This window comes from Bombus impatiens, unplaced genomic scaffold (assembly GCF_000188095.3).
Source record: "Bombus impatiens unplaced genomic scaffold, BIMP_2.2 scf_0478, whole genome shotgun sequence".
Lineage (NCBI taxonomy): Eukaryota > Metazoa > Arthropoda > Insecta > Hymenoptera > Apidae > Bombus > Bombus impatiens.
This window is the reverse complement of record NT_176897.1, coordinates 1,415,120-1,423,040: the sequence shown is the minus strand read 5'-3', so window position 1 is coordinate 1,423,040 and position 7,921 is coordinate 1,415,120. Positions and strand designations below refer to the sequence as shown.

Genomic DNA, 7,921 nt, shown 5'->3' with positions numbered 1-7,921 from the left:
ATCCCGTTCCTCGAGTAGCGTAAGCGTTTCCTCGACCGCAACAATTTTCGTCCTTCGACCGCACAATCTGCGTAAATATTCGTCTGCCGAGGCTACGTTGCATTCGGCAAATACGAGCGAGGACGAACGACCGGAGATTCCTCGAGCGACCAGCATTTTACCGTGTAACAGACTCGATTAATTACGGTATCACGGGCAATCACGATCGCTGGGTGGACGCCTAGAGCTCAACTCGTTTTGGAATTTGGCTATCGGCATCGACAACGGAAGCGATCTCTCTACCGCGAAACGACGCATACGTGATACAGCTTGACCTCGAACGTTCATCTGGAATCGACGAAAGTCAGGAATTTCGTTTGGAAGAAACACGCTCGATCCTGTCGAACGTTTCAAATATATCAAGAAAACACGAGGTTGGTTTCGGCGAGATTCCGAGTAACTCGTTCGATCTATGATGGTTGTCGCCGTGGATGACAGATAGAGAAGAGCCGGCGGCCGAGCTCGAAAGTCGCCAATGTTCCAAAATTTCGCTACGAAGATAACCGTTTATCGCGAGAAATTGCTCGTTGAAAGTTGTGTTCCCCGCGGGATTTCGAGCGGCGAATCGTATCCCCTGGAATCGTCCGAAGAAAAAGTCTCGAGAGATCCTCTCCGAGTGGTGGATACCCGAGAACGAAAGGTCTTATAAAACGATTTTTCCGGAGATTTTTCCAGATAAAACGGATGACTTGCGTTTGCATGGATTCGAAGGTCGCATCGACGAGAACGAACTGAATTTCGTTTTATCTAGCGACGTAAGCGACAGGAACAAGGACAACTATCGCTAGGAATATCGTTCATCGATTCCACCTGTGTTATCTTTGATATTTGCCTTGCACTCTTACGTTGTAACGCTTATCGCGTTTCCTCGTGTACTCGTGCAATCCGGATCAGGTACGGGTCGATTAACTTCCCTCAGGGATTTCCGCTCGAAGAAGGAATTTCATTTCAACAAAAAAGAAAGAAAACGCTCGAACAAGCAGCGGCTCGTCGAACATGTCGAGTTCGTTGGTTTCTATCGACGACAAAGGGTCGGCCGACCGAGCAACAATTTGCAGTATTCTATAATCGTCATTGGAGACGAAGCAGGTCTTCCCCGTAGATCACAGGGATATCTGTCACGGGCAACGCGTGATTTACGATCTTTCAGCCGGTGATCAACCGCGTACCACCACCGACACTCGATGTATTTACATCTTCGTCCGAACCGTTTAAAGGACAGCGTTCGTATGGTCGAGCGTTGTTAAAATAATGTTTCGCATCCGTCCTCACCGCTCGACCATCTTTCGGTTGCGCGTAAAAGCCGTTTCGAACCGCCAACCGAAGATCGTACGACCCAATTACCGGAATTAAACGTGACACGTATTTTTAGACCGCTCTCTAGACTCTAGACGATACAAACCGGGGATTGGATGACGTTAGGTGAACTCGAGACGTCTAATACTCGTTTCGTGAACGACAATGTGGAACTACTACTACGCGCGAGTCATGACGCACATTCTTCCGAAAACTAACGATTTTAAGAATCGTGCGAACGACAAAGGCTCGTTGCTCGCATTCGAGGATTCAATTATTACGAAGAAGTCGCGTGTTCGTAGCAATTTCGACTCTATTTCGGGCAAAGATCATTTGTTCGAGGAAATATCGAGATTATCGCGATTGCGAATCTTACAGAGCGAACCACGTACATTAACAGTTTTACATGTACGTTAATTGTTATTAGTATTAACGTTTCGTTGAAAGTTTTACGTCTGTATAACCTTCTCCGCTCGGTAAATAAGCGTTTTCATTCGCGAAACTTCTTACGAACTTAATATACGTATTAAGAACTTGATATTTGTGTTTCGTTTTATCGTAAAGCCCATGAGCTAACCAACGTTTCGTCCTTCTCTGTTAAGTAGTTTCATTTCAAGAGAATCTCTGTCATCGTTCTTTGAATCTAACGAAGCCATCGGCTTCTCTGTGTCGTTCGTTTCCCATTTGTAAATGTATTCTACGTCCGTGCGATGGCTCGCGTTGTCCAACTCGTTCGATAAAAACAGAAAATTGAAGGTAATTGTGCCGCGACACTGCGACGCTTATGTCGACGAACGATTCATCGTCGGTGTTAATTGGCGCACAGATAAATAACATCGGTTGAATTAGCGTCGAGCTTTACGTATTCCAGCGGGAGTAATAAGAAGTAACGGAGAAACGGAAAATAAATGACGCGCGTTACGCTTTACGCACGATACTCTCAACGTCACAGCTTTTTACATTTTCCGACGTTTTCTCGTTTTAATCTGTATTCGTTCGAAAATATTCTATATCACGCGGAACTCTTTTACGTAAAAATCCGGGCGACGCGTAGGTAATTTTGCGGCGAAAATAATCCCATGATTATCGGATGTGCGGACTATCAACCTCCGCTCCGTATTTGCTTTTTGTTCTATGAACAATCGATCAACGGCGAATAGTGCGACGAATTGGAACGAAATCGGAACGGCAAAAGTTAATTTCGTTGGCGCGTCATTTTCGTCACGTTTTTCCCTGTGGTTTGGTTTTCGAAGTCCATCGACACTCGTGGCTTTTCCACGGTCAGACCATTCTAATTGCATCGATCGTAATATCGTTAGCGTTTGAGCATAACTGTTCACCGCGATGTATCGTCATTAACTCTGTATGCATCGGCGTGTAACGTACATAGCTACAAAGGAGTCGATTGCTCCTGCTGTCCCGCTCAACCGTCAAAGCACACCAATCGCTTCAAGATCGTGCTTTTCCGATTTATGTTCCTCGCATGACGCTCAACTTGCTGCTGCTCCCGTGCTCCGTAATTTCGCCAATGAGCTCACCCAACTGACAAAGGGATCGATAGGATAAATTCCAGAGGTATTAAATTTGAGGATTACTACGATATCGCGGTGACTTAAATAGATACACGAATGAACAACAAAACGGAGTTTCGCCGGAGTGTACTCGGTATAGGAAAGCTCGTCGTACAGTGTAAATCACCTGTGGCTTTCGCGTTTCTTCGTGGCATTCGTATATGACTCACGTTCGCGCGAATAAAGTTCGAATGCAAATCAAACAGCCCGCAACCATTAAGATGCTCCCTCGTTGGCGTTTGCGAATAGATGGCGTGTAGTTTGTTGTTGTCTGTTTGTTATCTATTTGCATGCTGCTGTTCGCTATTTACGAAACGCCAGCTTCTTGTTCGCAGGTCGAGGTTGCGGTTCTTATACCAACAATTGAGTTATTTTCCGCAATAAAATTTAAAAAGTATGAAATTATAAGAGGGTTCGATTTCGAAATACCACGTAAACAATAACCGTCGTTGCTTGTTTTGTCTATCAAACATGGGAACGATCAAGCGTATACAACTTGCTAGATGCCAGGTTGTTTCTCAGCTTCTACAAATATTCTATCTTCTATCTTGGGCACTGAGCTATACAACAGCGAAAACTTCGTCGAAATTCGTTTAGTAGTTATACATATATATCTAATAATAGTTATATTAACGTGGATGTAAACAGACTAATTTTTACCGCTCAAATTTTATCTAAAGCTTACGAGGCGTTCCTGTTTTATCTTGTTCATTTTCTTTTTTTCTCAATCCACAATTTTTTTCAAGCAACCCTTCTACCGTTCTTTATCGTACGCGTAGATAATTCTCGGCAGTGTGTACGTCAAGACTTTTCCGGATAAAGGAAGTAGGTATATAAAATACTATTGTAAATTTCCAGAACTATTCGCGACTCTGTTGCGAGCCGCGAGAAAATTGTTGCGTGGTCGTAATGTGTTTGCCAACACCTTGTAACCATCGTATTTTATGTCTCTCGGAAGTTTAAAGTTTAGACGATCTTTCGCATTTCTTCTTTTTTTACGCTTCCCGTATGCTGTCTCGCGGTTTTACGCTTTCCACGACTGAAAGGCAGAGCGAAATCGATAAAAGCGTGGAAGCGGCATCAGCTTTGCTGTATGTTGCGAAAGATTCGAATAGCGCTTTGCGACGCTTTATCTCTGAAATAATTCTAAATAATTTTGTCGCGTTTCAATTTCCTATACAAGGATAAATACCGGTCTTCGCTCGAACCTGATGGAAGTTGCAGCGTTTACTTGAAAAGTGGTGGATCCTGTTTCCGTGTACGTGCTTACGTTACGACTCGCGTTAAGTACTAAGTTTATCAGTAGTTTTCCTTCGGTCTCGTTAAACGACAGAGTACGTCTTCGGTCGCATCGTCGCTGTCGTCGAAGCGGCGTGGATCGGTATTATGCAGAAAGTCGAGCTCGTGAAATTTTTTCCTTGTCTTCCTCGTGCTGCTTCTGTCCTTTCGGAAATACTACGGATTATCGTATATGCTCTCGCTAACCTCGAAAGAAAGGAGTGGCCTTTTCCTTTTATGTCTTCCACGAAGTTTCCCGGTCTTCACCCACGCAACTTTTTGTAGATTCCCATCTCTTTATTACCGTCGATATCCTCTCTTTATGTTCCACTAACGATAATAGATACGAAAGCATCTACTCGTTTTTCGTGTAACGATTAATTATCATTGAAAGCGAGAAAAGTACTCGTATAAAAGAATGGAAGTGCTTTGAATGTTACACCTGTCGATGATTATCACGCGGATGGAACGTAATAGCACGTTGGAGGGAAACGCGACGAACAGATATGAAATCGAAGTAGTTACTATTAACGAATCGGACGGCAGGAAGTAAAAGCTACTTTAACAGACGTGTTTTACGTTCGTTGCGAAGTCGTATCAATTACGATTTGATATCGTAATGGATCTCGGGTCACGAGCCTCCTCCCGGCTATCGAATCTATATCATTTCCTAGCGGACAACGCGAATAAAACTGATTTCACTTTCAGATCGATGTAGATTCGGTAGGAATGGCGGATCTTTCGTTCCGTGAAAGTGGAATAACGTAGGAGTCGTGACAGTAGTATATCCCGATATTACGCTGTCACGGTAAAAAGACGAGTCGATCTGGCCGAGTGCGGCGAACTACGTGGCTCGGGATATTGAAATTGCCAGGAAAAAATATGACGAGCTTGGAATAGGAAGCCGATCTACTCGCGATATTCGATACGCTACGACGTTGCATCGAAATTTGTTCGATATACGCTTGTTCTATGCGCTTTCTGATTCTGTACACGATATATTTTGAACATTTATTGACATAAACGATATTTTGAACGTGACGCGTGGAATTGTGCGATTATCCTTAAAATTAGAGCAACATGCCAACCGCGCGATTTCTACACTTTTCACGATCTTCGAGCAACCTTAAGTCCCAACAGCACGATCTCGACAACGTCCGATAGTCTCGCAAATGGATCTTTGCAACATTGATCCGCCCGAGAGCAGCCATCGATCGTTGGCTTAAGTTTGCATTAGTCCTCAACCTAGAAACCAAGATGGAATTAACTATCGTGATGGTTGTGGAAGACGTTAAGTCTGGATAAGTAATCGCAGCTCTTTTTATTCTGTGACTAACTTTATTGGCTTTTGTTTCCGATTTGCTTTCGAATTCAGCCTTTGTTCGCCGCTGCGTTCAAACAGCGGTCTCCATTAATATCGTCTACTTTGTTGAAATTAGAACTTACGTACCTGTAATTCGGTGTTAGACGGCAGCATTAACGCGAAACGTCCATTTGTAGGCAAACGCGTAATTGCGGAGAATTACCGCTACGTCGCTAGCTACGATCTTTGCGTTTCAAATTTATACGCCCGTAAAGACGCGCGTCGCGAACACGTGTTTGAATCGTCCGATATTTGCAATCTCTGCAAAAAGGAAAAGTTAGAGTGCGATAGACTGGCAGTGATACTTATATAAATATCAGGATCTTATATATATTTTTAATACATTCCATTCGCTTTAAATTTTATATAATTAAAAAATATGCCATTTTAAGTGTGATTTATATCAGGATAAGTCCTATTTACGCACCTCTGAAAGAAATATTTCAGCGAACATTGACATCGAGCACCGATAAGTTGTAATAAAACGACAGCTATTAGGATTATTTTATTAGAACGTATGCGGCTAATAGGAAACTGTTTGTTCGTAAATTCTTGCAAATACGAGTCGCGATATGCGTCGCGAAATATTTCCTATATCATGGTAGCAAAACAAGTAAACAGTTGTTAACAAAGCAGAAACAATCGAGACTATAGAGAAAGTTATACGCGAGAGATACATCAACGCCATAGTTTGCGTGTAACGTGAGATTCGAGGACAAACTATGGCAACACTTGCCACTGACAGTTCGCGAAAAGGATTTTACTGAAATGGGATCCAATGAGGAAACGGAATAAGCAATTTCTTACTACGACAGAAGTATGTTGTGCCGGTTCGATAATAATTAACGAAGTTGTATTAGGCTTTAATTAAACCGTAACACGGTAAAGCCCAAGGAATCCTATTTAATTAACTTGTGTGTTATATACAGTGGTCGAATAACATTCGTACGGTAGGAGGATTTTTTACACGTTTCTGTTCGATTCTATTATTTTTGCATAAACGGAAGAATTTCGTGATTGATTCGTGATTGAATTCTCCGATTGATTTAGTTAACTGCGGTTGGTATTCGATGAACGCTGGTTAAATCACAGTCCGCCTCGTTGATAATTCTATCGCAAAATATCGTCCTTGTCATTTCTCTGAATAAATCGCGTTGCGAGATTGAAAAAAAAAATCGGCAACTGAGCTTTATCGTAATTTCTCCATTGACAACTGTTACGAAAATTTTTGTGCGTTTACGCGATATTCGATGTTTGTTAAAATGGCTTTTTGCTTTATACCTCTTGCAACGAGTTTCGCATAGGTTTTTGTTCATGCAAATATCGGTTATCGATAACGAAGTATGCGTAATATGAGCGGAACCTGTGCAAATATTTTTGTATTAGAAATCGATTTGTCGATATGCATACACGGTTGTTACGGTATTTAAAGGAACGCTTACCGTTTCCGAATGCAAAATGCTACCCCCCATATGGAAGATGTGTTTCGATACGTGACGAGAATCGTAACAACACATCCGGATCTCAAAATCTGTATAAACCCTGCAGTCTTGAAAGATTAGGAGTGCCTCAGCACGTACATTTGCTTTAACTCTTCTATCGATATTGGCTTTGCCAGTGATTCACAGGACGACAACGCAAATTTACAGATCGTATCGTAACGAAGTTTCCAAATTGTCAATCGAGCTTCGTTGTTTCGGTTGTTTCATACTCGTTCGAAAACATTTTAAACGGTCTTTCGAACGTGCACGTGTATCGAGCTTTGGTAATCGAATAGGTTTCTGGATCCGTGCTGAAACGCAGTGAAATAGATCAAGGACGAGTCCGGCTTGCTGGCAGGTACACTGGAATTAGGCGAAGCTGCATTTAGAAAAGTAAATCGGTTGTCACCGTTGTCGCATCTAGTTCGTATTCGGTCCAGTTTGTCCGTTCCAGTTTGTATTCGGCGATCGGATCGACGATTCGTTCAAACGAGCGTCTTTAGACTTTTATCGTATTAAAGATATATCTTGCGCGATAAAAGGAAATAACCCCGCGCGATCATCGATCATCGAAAGGTTCGTGATACCCGGCCCTCGAGCAATTCCAAGTGGCCCGTCGATCCGTTAATAAATCCGGTTCGAACGACGATCAATTAATAGTAGCGCAGCTCGTGAAAAGAGGTTTTCGCTGTATCATCTTTTAGAACGAGATCCGTCCGTAAATCTTATTCGATGGGAAACGAACGTTCGAATCGAGATTCTAGAGACATAATAAAGCGATATTACGATCGATCTGTAAAAGTTTATCGTTAGCTAATACGTTAAGGTTGGTACTCGCACGTGAGAGATGGTCGGACGGGTGTCCTTCTTGCGGCGCGATGCCGACGCGAGCT

General features: G+C 42.7%; 1 protein-coding gene across 2 annotated transcripts in view; it reads left to right on the top strand.

Annotated features, from left to right (window-relative positions):
* The window catches only part of LOC105680968, a 50,718-nt gene that overhangs the window by 13,844 nt on the left and 28,953 nt on the right, over positions 1–7,921 (top strand). The window contains exon 2 of one of the 2 annotated variants that reach the window (XM_024368735.2): positions 3,242–3,253. The exons of the other annotated variant lie outside the window; for it this stretch is intronic. The gene's annotated coding sequence lies outside the window, so the exon portion shown is untranslated. The remainder of the gene's footprint in view (positions 1–3,241; positions 3,254–7,921) is intronic. 2 annotated transcript variants of the gene reach the window in all.